The following is a 17,457-nucleotide window of genomic DNA, read 5'->3' on the forward strand; positions in this document are numbered from 1 at the left end:
AAACCTGCCGGTAGTTCCAGAACGATAGCGTCCCAGAGGGCAAAACATCCCCCAAGTCCTCAAATGAGAGAACCCGCCCCTGCCGAGTCAAGTGCGTGGCTAGGAGAGGGGTGGTAGCATCCACCATATATCTATTTGAGTCCATCCCAGGAGGGAAATCTGGGTTGTGTAGCAGGGGTGTGAGGGGGCCCGGGGAGGACGTGAAATTGTGTCCGGCGATAAGCTTATGCAAGACCCTCAGTGTGGCTCCAATAAGAGGGTGTTGGATCAAGTCGGCAGGGCACTTATCTCTTGGTATCCAGGGGGAAAAGCGCAGGGGAGTCTTAGAAACACTCTCCTCCACTCTCACCCAATCCTTGCTTGCTGCATGACAATTCCAGTCTATAATTCGGGCTAGGTGCGTAGCATAGTAATAAATTTTAAAATTCGGGAATACCACCCCACCCTCTGATTTGGGTTTCATCAGTAAATAAAGACTGATGCGTGGGCGTTTCTGGGCCCATAGAAATTTCCATAAAATAGATTGCAACTGCTTAAAAAAAGAGGCTGGAATTGAAATGGGCAAAGTGTGGAAGAGGTAAAGCAAACGTGGTAAAGTGACCATCTTTATTATGGCAGCCCTGCCAAACCAAGAGAAAAAACCCAAAGACCATCTACGCAGGTCAGTGTCTATCTGTCGCAGCATGGGTCGAAAGTTGTGGTCGTATATAAGGTGTATCTGGGGGGTGAGTCTAATGCCTAGGTATTTTAACGCGCCCGAAACCCACTGAAAAGAGTTATTCGTTTGCGCTTGCGCCAAGACCTCCGTCGCGAGTGACAAGTTCATCGCCTCCGACTTACTGTAGTTTATCTTAAGATGGGAGATGTATCCATACACGGTGAAAGCCATCAGTAGGTTGGGAATGGTAGTGTGCGGGCGAGTTAAAAAAAATAACAAATCGTCCGCGTATGCTGCAATTTTAAAGCTCTCATGTCCAATGGGGAATCCCGTAATTGAAGGAGAGTTATTGACTGTGCGTATAAATGGTTCCAGGGTGAGGATAAACAATAAGGGGGATAATGGACATCCCTGTCTCGTCCCATTGTGGATTACCACCGGCTCGGACAGGGTGCCATTGACTTTTAAGCGTGCTGTCGGGTTCTGGTACAGGGAGGAAATCCAGGAGAGCATTCCCGGGCGTAGACCTATGTGCTGACAAGTTGCAAACAGGTAGTCCCAGGCCACCCTATCGAAGGCTTTCTCCGCATCCGTAGATAGGAGAAAGCCTTCCAGACCGCTCCTGTGGCAATGGTGGATCATATTCAGTGCTTTGGTCACGTTGTCCCTGGATTCCCTCCCCGGCATGAAGCCAGCCTGTTCGGGACCAATTAAGTGGGGAAGAAAAAGACGTAAGCGGTTCGCAATTATCTTTGACATAATTTTTAAGTCCAAATTCAACAACGAGATCGGGCGATAACTAGAGCATTCGGTGGGGTCCTTACCCGATTTCGGAATCACAGTTATATGCGCGCTTAGGAACGAAGCGGGGAGGTGATGCGGATTTCTAAGGAAGTTAAAAGTTTTCAAGAGCGGTTGTTCTAGCAAGGCCGAGAACACTTTATAGTAATGTGCAGTAAGCCCATCAGGTCCGGGGCTCTTTCCCGGTTTAAGACCTTTAATAGTAGCCAACAGCTCCGCGGACGTGATGGGACCTTCTAGGGATTCCGCATCATCAGGGGATAACGTGGGCATACCGCTCTGCTCTAGATAATCCCGTATAATTTGGCTCCTGTCACCACTCAGCGTGCCAGGCTTGTGTTGTGGGGGCGTGTTGTAGAGCTTAGTGTAGTATTGGCGGAAACTTTCGGCGATTTTGTCTGTGCGATGTGACAGGGTACCGTCTCCCAACCTTACTGCCAAGATGTTGTTGGTTAGGGAAGCTTCCTTCAGGGCCCTGGCTAAAAATTTCCCTCCCTTATCCCCGTGCTCGTAGTACACTTTCTTTTTAAGAAAAAGGATGCGTTTGCTCCTGATCTCCAGGAAGCTACGCAGCTCTAGTCTAGCCTGAATTAGCTCCTGGGCCTTCAAGGCATCAAGGGACCGTTTGTGTTGGGTTTCTAACCGCGCCACCCTGGAGGTCAACGATTGAATCTGTAGTTCCGCTGCTCTTTTCCGGGCCGCTCCCGCTCTAATGAACACCCCCCTCATCACACACTTGTGCGCTTCCCAAATGGTTAGGGGGGACAGTTCCTCTGTCTCATTCTCTAGGAAATAGTTGCGTAAGGCTTCCGTCAAGGAAGGGAGCAAGTCGGCATCAGTCAACAAGGAGGGATTCAGTCTCCACATACAAGACTTGGGTCTCAGGTCAGGGCGTGTCATTGTGAGTGAAATAGGTGCGTGATCCGAGATGGTCTGGAGGCCTATATGGGCGTCTTGTAGGTCTAATAGGTCCCTCTGTGTGATGAAGGTGTAATCAATGCGAGTGTATTTGTCATGAGGTGCCGAGTAGCACGTATAGTCCCTGTCTGACGGGCGAAGCGTGCGCCACGCGTCAGTCAAGGTCAAGGAGTGCAAGAGGTGTTTGATCCGTTTCAGTATGCGGTATGTCAAGCAAGATTTGCCATCGGATGTGTCCTGCAGGGGATTGAGCGGGACATTAAAATCCCCACCCAGGATAATGCATCCCGAGGCAAAGCTTTTAAGCTCCTCAATGATTCGATTGCAGAACGCAACATGCCCTTTATTGGGGAAATAAACATTCGCCAACGTTAAAGGCGTGTTACCCCAGGAGCCTTTCAAAAATAAAAACCTACCCTCCGGGTCGGACAACTGATGTGTCACTGCAAAGCCCGCACTCCTATGTAGGAGGATCGACACCCCTTTTGTCTTGGCTATAGGGTTCGTGGAATGATAAACCTGTGGAAAGGTTTTGTTGGACAATTTGGGAATTTGATCACCCCTGAAATGTGTCTCCTGCAAATATATAAACATGGGCCTTACCCTGCTCAACTCTCTAAGGACGGCAGTGCGTTTTTCCGGCATGTTGAGGCCTTGAACATTGTGGGAGATCAAGGTAGGGCTACGGCCCAGCGAGGAGTATGCCATGTCGAAGATGTCAGAACACTCTTCCGAGGGCCCACTCTGCAAAACAAAGAAAAGAAGAAAAGCGAGGGGAAAGGGGGTAAGATAAGGAGAGAAACCGGAGAGAAAAGACAATAGGCTAGAGGTAAGCAAGAAAATGAGAGTGAGAATATAAGAGGGTATGAGGGTTGCACAACGGAAAGGTTTAACAAACAAAAGAAAAAAAAAAACAGTACCTGCCTACAGTATCTTATACTGCAAGCTATTAGTAGGGCAGGAGGTGGTGGATATGTCACCACCGTCAGCACAACTCCGCCCTTTTTTGTGGGGATCGTGGGAGGAACTTCGCCAAAGGGGGAAGGTGTGCAAAACGCTATGAGGAAAGCTATTATAATATAAAACGCAGATAAACTCGCACACCCAAAAAATAAAAACTAACGTATCAAACAAGAAACCTAGAGTCTCCATAAGGGAGACCCGCAGGCCTAAAAGGAGCATGAAGTGAAAGCACAAATATATTCCCTGGCCAGGAACTATTAACCGGGGTAAATCCAACAGGTGTAGCGTGGAAGGGGGGGAGGAGGACAGTTACAGACCCAATGTACCCCCAGGGGACAGATCCCATAGCTGGGGCGGTATACTCAGTAGGAACCAATAGAAGACCTTCACCCCAGAGAGTCCCAGCAAAGACACAAACTAAAGCAAGGCCCATAATGTCCTGATACGGGACCCAAATAAAAAGAAAAAAAAAAAGGGTAAAAAAAAAGGAAAGGAACCAAAAAGAAAACACAAAAACAGTTCAAAGGAAAAAAGGGGTGAAGGCCCAGGCGACTGCTATCCAGGAGGAACATCCACGATCTTCAAGCGTTGTCGCGCAGCCTGGATTGACGATCGGCGTGTGATGGGTGGCCCCCCATAGCTGGGGCCAGCTTCCCGCTCCTGCTCTTCTTCTGCGGTGGTTTCGCTGGTGAGGCGAGAGGAGAGCAACTCGGGCTGTCATCCACTGGTGGGGGATTGAACTCGGCATACCAGTCAGGTAAAGTCATGCAAGGTATGTTCAAACTAGCACAAAAGTCCGGGAGCTCTGCGGGCATGCGTAGCATCAGTTGTTTCCCATGTAAGGTCGCCTGCAATGCGAAGGGGAAGCGCCACTTGTAAACCACCCCTCTCTCACGTAACACCTCCAGTAAAGGGCGCAGGGCCCTTCTATTTTGCAGAGTTATTGGAGACAGGTCCTGGTAAAGCGTGAGCTCAGAGTCATTGAACATGATCCTGTCGTTCTTTCTGGCTTGATTCAGGATTTCCTCCTTCAAAGGAAAACTCTGAAGGCAGCAGATTATATCCCTGGGTGGTGCAGCGTCTGAGGGTTTTGCTCTCAAGGCCCTGTGTGCTCGAACAAAATCAATAGGGGTGTCAGCAGGGTTCTCCAGCAGATTATTGAAAATGGAGCGTAAGGCAGATGGGAGTTGATCAGGACCCACCGACTCGGGGACCCCCCTCACCCTGATATTGCATCGTCTCCCCCTATTATCTAGGTCCTCCAAATGGCGGTTGATTGAAATCAAATGAGCAGTATGTGCAGCTGCCGTCGCTTCCAGCCTATGCACTGCTTTATCTCTCTTGTGCTCGGTCCTTTCCAGGGAGGACATCTTTTCAGTTAGGGACAGCAGGTCAGCTTTCAGATCCGTGATCGCTGAAAAGAGGGTATTTTTGATGTCTGAGGCAATAGAGGTCATGTCCCCAAGTGTGAGAGGGTGGTCAGGGTTCCCCATCCCGCTTACCAGGTCCTCTGGAGCACACTGCGAGCCGTCGCTCATGTCCTCCTCATCGCCTCGTGCCTGCGCCATCTTGCGCGGTGTGCCCCGGCCGGAGCGAGCCTGAGACTGAAAGAGATCTTGTATGCTGCGGGGCTGAGACGGGGTAGACTGCCGTCGGGAACGGGAGCCGGAGTGAAGGCGAGCCGATCTGTGCATGTTGCGGCGTGTTTGTGGCCAGGGAATCTGCGAAAAGGCCGCGGGTCTCCAGGAGCTCCTCTCTCAGGCAGCCATTCCTTCCGCGCGCCAAGCCACGCCCCCGGTTAAACCTTTATTGGGTAATAAATGGTGGGTGCCCTGATGCTATAAAAAACAAACTAACCAGAGTCACCCGTAACACTTATACGGTGATCAGTGGTGAAAGGGTTAACTAGGGGCAATCAGGGGGTTCAAATTTTTATTAGGTAGTATATGGGGGTCCCTGGCGCTATATAAAAACCTGACGGGGAACCTAAATAACTAACTGGCTAACCAGCGTCACCAGTGACACTTATACTGTGATCGCTGGTGAAAGGGGGTGAAAGGGTTAACTAGCAGCAATCAGGGGGTTAAAACCATTATTGGGTAGTATATCGGGGTACCTAGCGCTATAAAAACCTGGCGGTGAACCTAAAAAAATAACTAGCTACCTAGCGACACTAGCGACACTGATGCAGCGTTCAGAAAAATTATCGCTTAGTGACACTGGCAAAAGGGGGTGAAAGGGTTAACTAGTGGAAATCAGGGGGTTAAAACCATTATTGGGTAGTATATCGGGGTACCTAGCGCTATAAAAACCTGGCGGTGAACCTAAAAAAATAACTAGCTACCTAGCGACTGTAGCGACACTAATGCAGCGATCAGAAAAACGATCGCTTAGTGACACTGGCAAAAGGGGGTGAAAGGGTTAACTAGCGGCAATCAGGGGGTTAAAACCATTATTGGGTAGTATATCGGGGTACCTAGCGATATAAAAACCTGGCGGTGAACCTAAAAAAATAACTAGCTACCTAGCGACACATGCAGCGATCAGAAAAATGATCGCTTAGTGACACTGGCAAAAGGGGGTGAAAGGGTTAACTCTAGGGGCAATCAGGGGGTTAAATCTTTATTGGGGGGTGATAGGGGGCTACCCTGGACCTAACACTAACTGTCCTGACAGTTTTTACTGTCACAACTGACACTGAATGCATTGATCAGTAAAGAAATGATCAATGCAATCAGTGACACTGTGACTGGGGGGGGAGGGGGGGCGGGGGGGATCGGGGGGCGATCGGGGGGGGATCGGGGGGGGGTTTGTGTGCCTGTGTGTACCTACATGTCAGTGTAGTGTTGGTGCACACTTACTATTAGTCTTCTCCTCGTAGTCCGGTCAAAAAGACCGCCCCGAGGAGAATGACATCACTTCCTCCCCACTGTGTATTGTTTACACAGGAAGAGGAAGCTTCTCATTGGCCAGGAGCGATCCAGAGGGGGTGGCCGAAAACCAACGGCCATCCCCTCATCACGGAGCGCTCCCGGAGGGAAACGGACCGTCGTATCCAGCGGGAGGGGGTCCGATCGGACCCCCCACCCGCTGGAAGGCATTCACGTACATCTACGTGATTGTGCCTGCCTGTGCCATTGTGCTGACGTACATTGGCAATACGGCGGTCCTGAAGTGGTTAAAGTGGTTGTAAACCTTTGTGTTTTTTCACTTTAATGCATCCAAGCAAAGAATATATACATTTTAATAGTACAAATTTCTCTAAATTTCTAAATAAGAGAATCCAAGCAAAGAATATATACATTTTAATAGTACAAATTTCTAAATAAGAGAATCAATACATAGAGTGTTTGTATCTCAGATTTACGATTACAGTATAGTAAAACCACATGAGATCATAAAAAAACACTTAGTTTACATCACTCTTGTGCAAATGTACAGAGTGAAACTCTACGCATTTCAAGATTATGTGTCATTCCTCTTCATCAGGAGAAGTGGTATGAAGCTTTATGATATCAGTATCAATATCAGCATGCTGCATTTAGAAAAGCAGGGATATCGACTCTGTATTGATGGCTGTCATTTACCTTGGCAAGATATTTGGTTTATGCCTTCATCTCTAGGGTCGATACATTTACCCATCTAGGTGATCCCTCTTTTTTCAGTGGCTATTCCATTGGATGTCAGTGTTTTGCGACATTCATTTTCAAATCACAAAATCAGCCACAACACTATCTTTGTACTTGCCTAGGGCCACTATTTGGTGCCGTTTTTCCTCTCTTCCCCTTCTTTCTCCAATCTGCATATTTCAAGTTCAGCACACCAATTATTCCAAAGAGAGATTTGGACCATCCACATCCCAGCCACGGACGGTTTGGCTTTAGGTCAGATCTCTTCCCTTTACTCTTGCTCCCCCCTTTTGATCTCCATTGCTGTTTGGTCATCCTTGCCCCTGTTTTCTGGGACACAGTGGCGTTTAATGCAGCCATCTACTCCTTATATGTTGTCTTTTATCCTTTACCTTGTACTCAAGATATCTATTTCTACATAACTGATATCATAAACCTCCATACCTCTTGCTTGTTATGAAGAGGAATGATGCATAATCTTGAAACATGTAGAGTTTCACTCTGTACATTTGCACAAGAGTGATGTAAACTAATGATCAGACTTTTGGTCGAAAAAAGCTCTGATGGTTTTTCAGACGGAATTCCGACAGGATTTTGCTCAAGCCGTCTTCCATACACACGGTCAGACCAAATTCTGACTGTCAAGAACATGGTGACGTACAACACGTATGATGGAACCAAAAAAAGGAAATTCAATACTCAGTGAGCCACCCTTTGGGCTCCTTTTGCTAATCTCGCGTTAGTAGAAGTTTGGTGAGAGGCGATTTGTGCTTTTCAGACTCGTGCTTATTTCCGTTAGTTTTACTGCTGTTCAGTTTGTGCTTGTGGGTCTGTATCTGGTTTTCAGTGCGTGTAGTCAGTTCGTATCTGTCTTTCAGTGCGTTCTTGTCCACGTGTTTCTGATTTTCAGCTCGCTCTTCACAGGCCTTGCTTTTCTTCAATGCATTCGGTTAGTTCATTCTAACATGCCGACCGTTTTGAAGCCAAGTTGCAGTTATGTACTCTTCATAGAGTTCGTGCTGTGTGGGGGCTTGGTGTTGTGGTTCTTACTTTGACCCCTGCCCAGTCCATGAACAGGGTGGGAAGGAGTTCATGGACCAAGAATTGGTTACCCCAGCGTCACCAATTCTCTCATATGCCTCTGCTGCGTGAGATCCACGAGAATAACCCTGATGATTTGGGGAATTTTCTCTGGATGACAGACCCCATTTTTAACCATTTGTTGGCTTTGCTCACCCCTTATATTAGCAGGCACGACACTTGCATGTGGCAAGCCATCACTCCTGGGCAGAGGCTAGTCGCCACCTTGCGGTACTCAGCGATGGGGAGAAGTCTACAGGACCTCAAGTTCTCTACAGGCATCTCCCCCCAGGCTCTGGGGATCCTTATTCCAGAGACCTGTTCTCCTATTATTCAGGTCCTACAGAAGGACTATATTAGGGTAATTTTTATCCTTTAACATTACATTCTATGAATTTAATGTTTGCTAATATTTTGTATTTATTTCATCATTCCATAATTACCCTGATTGTAATATGCTGTGAATGTCCTCTTTGTCCTCATGCATGTTTGAATCTTTTAATGCTCCTTTTTTGGCCTACATGAATATTTGCCTTCACTAACCTCCTGAGCATGCTATCCTGGGCCCATACACACCTAGCCTAGTCACTTAATAATGTATTTTGTCAGCTCCATTGTAGTGCCTTACCCTAAACACACCCTACAATGTGTACACATGTTATTGTTGTCCTTAAATTCATGCAGAGTGTCAGAGTTTTTTTTTTGGGGCCCACAAACTCATTTAGAACCCTCCCCCCCTAAAATTTGGACAATGGGCCATCAGAGGGGATGATGAATCTGATAAGTGAACCTTATTTTTTTGTCTTTAAATACGCGTTTGTGTCTAATCTGCTTGTAATGTTTATGTGCAAAATTACTAATTTTTATTTCTGTTTTGACTCCACAGTTTCCTTCAACGCCACAGGAATGGCAGACTGTGGCATCCTCAGTTCTATTAACCTTGACACACTGGAGGATAAAGGCAATGGGGATGAAGGGGGCATCAGAGGAGGAAGAGTACTACTGAACTACAAGACAGAAGAACAAGGGACAAATCACATGGAAGGTAAATAAACTCTCTTGTGCTTACTTTGTTTTTTTTATGAACTTAGGCTTTAAATTAGTCTATCTGGCAAATACTTTTGTGATATATACAATAAAATGTGGTGCTTTTTACAGTTGTTTTGCTTTGCTTTATATAATCTCATTGTTGCATACAAAGGCCCATTTTTTCAGATACAAAAGTAGTTTATATAATTTGAGATGGCAACGATAAAGATATTTCAATGAAGCCTATATACATCTGCCTATAACTATCAACCATACAAAATTTAGCACTAAAATAACTTTAGTAAACTAAAAAAATGTATTGGATGCTATGCTATACTGTAAATCGTTGTTGCTCTTCACGCAATCTTAATGAATAAACCATTCATAAAATTGTTAATGCAATAAACATCCAAATGTTTTATAAGTAGCAAGAATAGCAATGTTTTCTGTTGTAATTTTTCCCACATATAAACTTTGGTGTCCTCTGTGACAAGGGTAGCAGTTAAACTGAAATTACAGACCACCATTAGTTAATCTATGCATATTGTTACAAAGGCTATGTCATAATGGATGTCTCTTTGGCTAAAGGTGCCCAACACTTAGTTTAATGTTATGTAATATAATATAAATGCTCTTTAAAACAAAATTACACCAGCCAGTGTTTATTCGTGTGAAGTGCCAGGTAAAACCATTCACAAAGTAATATCGCTAATTGAGTCTGCCTTTTATTGTCTCTTCTCTCTCTCTCTCGGTTGTTCCCTCTATTGTTCATAAAAGATGTCAAGGACTATATCTGTAGGTCTTACAGCTTGATGTGCATTTTATGGTTTTTATAATGACACTAAAATAACCCATTAAAAAAAATACAACATCAATGATAAAAAAAAAATCTTGATATTAAAAAGGTAAGCAGTTCTAAGGCATTTTGAATAATAACCACAAATGTATATTTGATAAATAAACCTAAGTGCTGATACCTAGGTAGTAAATACATATACAATAATGGGCTCTTTGGTAACAAGTTTTGCCTTATTCACCCAATAAGCAATAAAAAGTACAACACCAACCAAAACATGTTTTCCAACTTTGGTAGAGTGAAGGGTTAGAACTTCTGCTGGATTTTTATTGCTCCCATTGGGGGAACTTTTCCTATTACTGTATTTATTGGCATATAACACTCACTTTTTCACCATGAAAATCGGGTGCAAATAGCATGTGCGTGTTATACGGCAATACAAAAATGTACGTTTTTTCCTGAAACTTCCCTCTTAAAACGAATGTGCGTGTTATACACCTGTGCGTGTTATACGCCGCTAAATACGGTAGTTATGGTGATCATTTGCAATGTAACAGAAAAATGATGAGAATCAAAATATTTACTAATAGGGACACCCTTTGGTGAACTCTTGTGGGCTTTCCATTCACTTTAAGAACATGGTCTTTTACTTCCTGTTGTGTCTCTGGGAAAGGGAATGAATAAAAATACACCCTATAGGGGTACAGTTGCCAATAAAAACTTGACAAAGGTTCTAACTCTGCCCTGCTCTATCCAAGAGTAGAGCAAACCATTGCAGCTAGAAACGAGTTTAAAGCAATTTAAATAGCTTTAAATTGACAACCTACTTTACACTCAAAAAAAATAATACTAATTAAGAAGCATTCCAGTGTTAATTAATATTTTCCAGGGGTGTTCAATAAAATTGGGACATGTGCAATCTTGAAATCTTTCACACAGTCACTCAGGTGCCAATTCTTACTTGATTGGGCAGCTGCTCAATATGCTTCGATTTAGATGAGTGGTGCACAAATATTTGCAAATGTATGCAACTACATTGTCTTCCCCGAAACGTGAAACTTTTTAGACAGATCTTCCTTATTGTTGATAGTTAGAGCATGTCCTTGAGAACTTTTTTGCTATTGTCCCTGTGATATATGGGCTAGCATCTTGGTTAGCTTGTTCCCAATCCAGTCAATGATTTGATTTGACCTTCTGTTGATATTGATCAACGCAGGACTACACACTACAATGCAAAATTCAGCATTTACTTATGTTGCAACTAAAGCATCTACTTTGAAATCTAACACATGGTCGACAGTTTCTCTTTTCAGATTTGTAGGGTGTGTGCTAGAGAATAATTTTAGGGGCCCAGGCCACATGTAGAGGCATTGAGAACACATTTTTCACGTATCATAAAAAATATAGTGAACTAAAATAAAGGTGGTTACACAATATTTTAATCCTGATTAGGATCAGTAAAATAGCAAAATGTACTGTTTAATATACAGTAGGTGATGTTAGCAGATGGGTGTTGCTTTTGGCATCAAGGCTGTGTGCTTACAGCTTCCAATATTAAATTTCCAGCCATGATAAGGGCACATAACCACAGTTATCAGGAAGGAAGACCAACATCTTTTTTGGGCTAAAGGGGAAAACATGGCCATTGGGCTAAGAATTTAGCTTCAGACAGTGTATGGAACCAAGGCATAGGAAATAATTCTCCTGGACATAATCATATGTCTAAATTAAATTCAGATGCCCCAGTGCAATCAGTTCTTTAAATACCTTACTTTAAAAATTCCTCTTCTAATTCTTTGCAATGTCTTGCAGTAAAAACACAATTTAAATTAACAAAAATATGGTATTTTAAATTCACTAAAGTCTTTATCTAATGGAACAGTTAAATTGACCACATTCTATATTATTGCTGCCTGTGGTATTTCGTATGTCAGAGATCTAGTCACAAAGATTATTGCATGTGTTTTTTCACCTGTTAAAATAATACTATATTCTTGCTGGTGCTAACTGTGAAGTTATATGAAGGACACGTTGAACAGGGCATAAAAATAAACCATTTAATACATGGCCACACATTGTATCAATTATTGGGAATTAACCCAAAAGATATTAACAAAATGGTACAGAACTCCTTATCAACTGGCTGGAGAGAATGTGGTACCCCTGGAACAATACTACATATATTTTGGCAATGCAAAAACCTCTCCAGTTACTGGAGAATTGTTTTTAGTATTCTAGCAGACATTACTGGGATACTACAGGCCCCAGACCCAGCACTGGCAGTCCTTCACCTATGCATAAACGATTATCCCAGACAATTTCATATAGTGGTAACCCACATTTTATTCACCGCAAAATTAGTCATAGCCAGACATTGGAGAAGCACCCTCTCTCCAAATCCCTCTGAAGTAATAGTACAGGTTAATCTTAACTACCAATACGAAAGGCTTTTAGCAATCAGAAAAACCTCTTGTGAAACTTTTGACAACAATTGGAAATGTTGGAAAGAATGGTACGGGCGATAAATAATTGTGAAACAAATAATAAGGTTCCCCCTTCCTCCCCCACTCTTTTCCTTTGTTATCTCTACAACAATATTGAATATACCAGTCTCTATCTAGATTCCATGTCGATATGGTTACTGTTGACAGGCTTAACCCAACTGCTATGAAACTGAGTGATCAACATCTACTCCGCCTAGCCCCTCCGGCGCAGTTTGTTCCCAGATGGGGCATCGGAGGAGGCGGGGTAGAGCAACGATCCTCCGTACTTATCTATGACTATGGATTAATAAACACTGCCAACTAATATAGTAATGTAGCACATCTCAGTGTGATTGTAATATGTCATAGACAGGACATTGTTGGTTGTTTGTTGACTATTGTTACTAACTTTGTTTAACAGTCATTGTAATGTAATTGTAAAATCTCCAATAAAAAATATTGATAAAAAAATAAATCATTTAAAATAGAGTCTTCATAAGCGGAAATGAGGATATATAGAAAATCTAATTGAAAGTTCACCACTTTTCTTCTGCCACACTATCGTGTTGTACCACAAAATAGTGAACTGGTAATATGTGGTAAAATGTGGACCAAGGGATCACTTACCACTTCACTATATGCCCCCCCCCCCCCCCCCCCCAACAACATGCTCCTCATATGCCCTCATAAGGAAGTACTATCCTTCATAAATGGAACCTAATAAAGAAGTTCAGTACACTTCTTTCTTATTAGATTACCAATGTAATGGGAATTTAATGCTAGTCCCGAAAGCCCAAGTGGACTTAAAAGTGGGTTTCCCTTGGAAAATTAGCTTCTAGTTTGGGGTGCTTGTTGCAAAATCTACAAGCCATTCTATATTTATGCACATGTATGATTTGTTGATCCTTTTCAATATCGAAATAACTTTATCTTTCTGTCTCCCTCCCTTCCTCCCTTCCTCCCTTTCTTCCTTCCTGATAAAGGCAAATAGGCTGTTCTCTTTTGAAAGGAATTGTCACTTTGCAAGGGTATTTTTCATTTAGCTTAGTGAATATGGTGAAAATTCACTTTGCAGGGAATACCCAATCATGTTCAAGGAAAATAAATAAAACAGAATTTTTCTTGCACATGATTGGATAATATAAGTCAGTTGAGCTTAACTTCATTCCCTAAGCTAAGGAAAAATACTCTTGCACAATGAACAGCTTATTTGCCCAATGTTAATCTTCAAGATTCCTCTGGTGGTAGAAATATTATTTTTGTCTAGTAAATCAACCCCAAAGTGTCTCAAAACCTGCTCTTTAATGAATCTATGCTTTACAAATGTATGACTAATACCAATGTATATGCATAATGTTGGGGTGTCTGTACTTCCTTATGTATACCTGTGATAAATTTACTACATATATGCTTATTAAACAAATGTCTTTATAAGAATCTACACAGAGCCGCGTTTGTACCAGGATCACTGCACAGTGTTGAACACTCACAATTGACTTGCATATTATTATGTGTCAGACCTTGATATTTTTCTACCACATCCTTTTAAAATAACCCAGTGTTTATTGAGATAATTACATAAGGTCATTGCCTCTCTGCTGGTGATGTGAATGCAAATAGTTAAAGAAAACCTCTTACAATAATTACTTACTGTTAATCTTCAAGATTCCTCTGGTGGTAGAAATATTATTTTTGTCTATTAAATACATGTACTTGTAGTGTGTGGTCTACTGACACATTATTTGGCTTTTTTAAAGGTAAGGAAATAAATATAAAAATATTTGATATATTTATTTTAAATGATAAAGCTTCAATGTAAAAAAGCTTCAGTTTCAATGTACATAATTTATTATGTTAATGAAAACCGCTGTTCTTTATATAAATTTTAAGCAATTATGATTAAAACTTGCTATTACTAAATGCTTTCACGCTAACCTAAATATTTCTTAAGCAACAACATGCAGAGTGTTTTATTGCATACATATACATTTTGTATCATTTTATTGATTTTATTCAGAATAAAAGTCTACAAATATTTACAATGCAATAGAGCAGTGATAGAGAACCTATGGCATGCGTGCCACAGCTAGCACGCAGAGCCCTCTCTGTGGGCACTCCAGGACGCCGCAGACTTTTTTTTTCATAATATTGATAAGTCTGATGACTCTGCTCATCATCACTGCTCAGTTTCTCCTCCTCCCTAGACTGTATCCTCCTTTCACAGGGATGAAGAGTAACAGATCTTTAGGTGTCTGTCAGAGGCAAATGCACACACTCCACATGTAAATGAAAAATAAAAAAAATCTATCGGAGGCTGTGTTTTTTTCATTTACATGTGCAGTGTATAAAGAGGATTCATTGGGAGCTGTGCATTTGCCTCTGACTGACACCTGAAGATCTGTCACTCTTCATCCCTGTGAAAGGAGGATTTAAGCGTCTATAGCCAAACACGGCAGTGTGAGGCATAAACAGCTGTGTGTTAAGAGGATTAATCAGGAGCTGTTTATTTGCCTCTGACTGACACCTGAAGATCTGTCATTCTTCATCCCCGTGAAAAGAGGGTTTAAGCGTCTATAGCCGAACATGGAAGTGTGAGGCATAATCAGCTGGTGAGGGTGTGCACATAAGGGGATTGAAGTCACAGTCACGGCGGTGTGGTTGAGGAATGTTTCTGGAAGTCTTTATGAATTATAATTATAATTGATTCACTGGTCACTATCTAATGAACGTTGGACTCTTTGTGTTTTAAAACTGGACAGTTTATTTATTTATTTACTTATTCATAGACTCTATTGCAACGATTCACTTCACAGGGTGTTGCTATTATAGTTTAAAGCGGTAACAATGTTATTTATGTTATGTGTATACTTTATTGGATAAATTTGTTTTGAGATTGTGTATTATTCGCATATTCACTGAGTATTTAGCGCCGCTCATTCTACACTGCTTGGTAGGATTTTTGCACACTCTTGTACTATGTCTGCAGTCTCTGATCCACTCCAGTACTATGTCTGCAGTCTCTGATCCACTCTTGCACTATGTCTGTGGTTTCTGATCCACTTGAGTACTATGTCTGAAGTCTCTGATCCACTTGAGTACTATGTCTGCGGTCTATGTTCCCCTCTTGTACTATGTCTGCAGTCTCTGATCCACTCTTGTACAATGTCTGCGGTCTCTGATTCACTTGAGTACTATGTCTGCTGTCTCTGATCCACTTGAGTACTATGTCTGTGGTTTCTGATCCATTTGAGTACTATGTCTGCAGTCTCTGATCCACTCTTGTAGTATGTCTGATGGGAGAGGGTGGGGAAAAGTTCTGTCAGGGGACAGGAGGTTGAGTGAGAGGGGATTGAGGTTCCCTGTGAGATAAAATAAGGGATGGAGGCAGCACATGAGGGGACAAATGCTGTCTAACCATATACCACAAGTAGTATTTATATAAATGTTATTTTAAACGTATTTGTACTTGTAGAACTAGGCCAGAGAGTAGACAGAGTGTTTTTGATGGTTTTATTTTGAAATGTACCTTGGTGTCCTCCACTAAGGTCTGTACTTTGGAAAATGTCCACCACAGCCTTGGTCCCTGCCTATCTCTGCACTCACCAGTGTATACCTTTTTCATAGAGCCGCTTGGCACTTTGAAAAAAAATAAGTTTGTTGTATGTTGCAGTTTGGGCACTCAGGCTCAAAAAGGTTCACCATCACTGCAATAGAGTAACTAATTGTCTACTTTTCTTAACTTCATTTTAGACTGATGATTCAAATAATCTTCATGTCAATGGTCAACCTTTCCTTTAATAATGCATTACAGAGTATAAATAACCAAAACAGCATCTAAAGATTGAACTAAAGAAAAACATTTTATATTTGTGTAGGGTGACAAATATTAAAACAATGCTGTTCAATTTTGTTTTAACACTGTTTGCTTATAAGTATTTTCCTATTCTAGAAACACAGCACTTGGTGTTAAGGGATCTTTCACAGTTGAAAAGGTTTTCCGGAATAAGCTTAATGTAGATTATCAGCAAATAACAAGAGATCATGTACAGAGGTGGGCAAATGAGGAGAAATCTGAAGTGAGCAGAAGTATTATAAATATGGTGAATAATCCAAGCTATGGGACCAGATGTACATCTGCTACAAAGAATCTTCAGCATTACAGAACAAGTACTGTTAAATGTGATTGACTACTACTAGAGATAGCATTCTGAGATTATTGTAATCAAATAATATGTCTTTGTATTAATCATTGCTTTGCATGCATTTTTTTTTTTTAAATACCGAATAGTTGTGGGCGAAACTTGAGAAGCATTTCTTGAAGTAGAAATAGCAAACAGAATTTTTCCCTAAGCTTGGAGATACGGCAAGCATGTGTGGCGTTAATGTTGTAATGCAATTAAATCAGGGCATGGTATTTTTTCAATAACTAACCTTAAAAACCAAGAACAGTGCAGAGCTGATGTCATGCAACGTCATGACATTTTCGGTGACTCTGTGCCGCCAATCAGTGGCCAGCCATATATATTTTATGAAACAATTGATACTTTTAAGCCTCTGGGCATTCTTTCTTATTTTTTTGTGGAGTGTGCCATGGACCCCAAAAACATGGGGGGCTTTGATGAAGAAACAGTGATCATCTCCCTCTACTGTGTATTGATCCATTATTAGGGAGGGCATCCTCACTAACCAACAGTGAGGCATTGGAAAGGGGTTAGGGAGGAAAATTATCTCTTTGCTTCCAGGTTTATTTTTGCTTGTAAACAATGAACAATTGGTTTGCCAGTCAGTAATTGCTCAAAAATCGATCATGTAGTTCAATGTAGTTATAAGTAAATGAATCATCCATTATTTGCTGTATTGAGTCTTGTTAACATAATTCTGTATTTCACATTCTATAGTTCTACAATCCAGGTCTCAGCATTATTATTCCATATAAATATGGTGAATTATACAAGGCACTGGGCCAGATGTGCATTTTTATTTATCGGGGTAGGTTCTGCACCAGGACAGTTACTCACCCATTGATTCCTTTGTAGGGCCCATCGCGTGCCCGTCAAAGAGTATGCTAATTTTAAAATCTTCAATTGCGCTGTGAAATGG

The sequence above is a fragment of the Lithobates pipiens genome, unplaced genomic scaffold (genome assembly GCF_037356315.1).
Source record: "Lithobates pipiens isolate NorthernLeopardFrog02 unplaced genomic scaffold, aLitPip1_a1.2 Scaffold_13, whole genome shotgun sequence".
Lineage (NCBI taxonomy): Eukaryota > Metazoa > Chordata > Amphibia > Anura > Ranidae > Lithobates > Lithobates pipiens.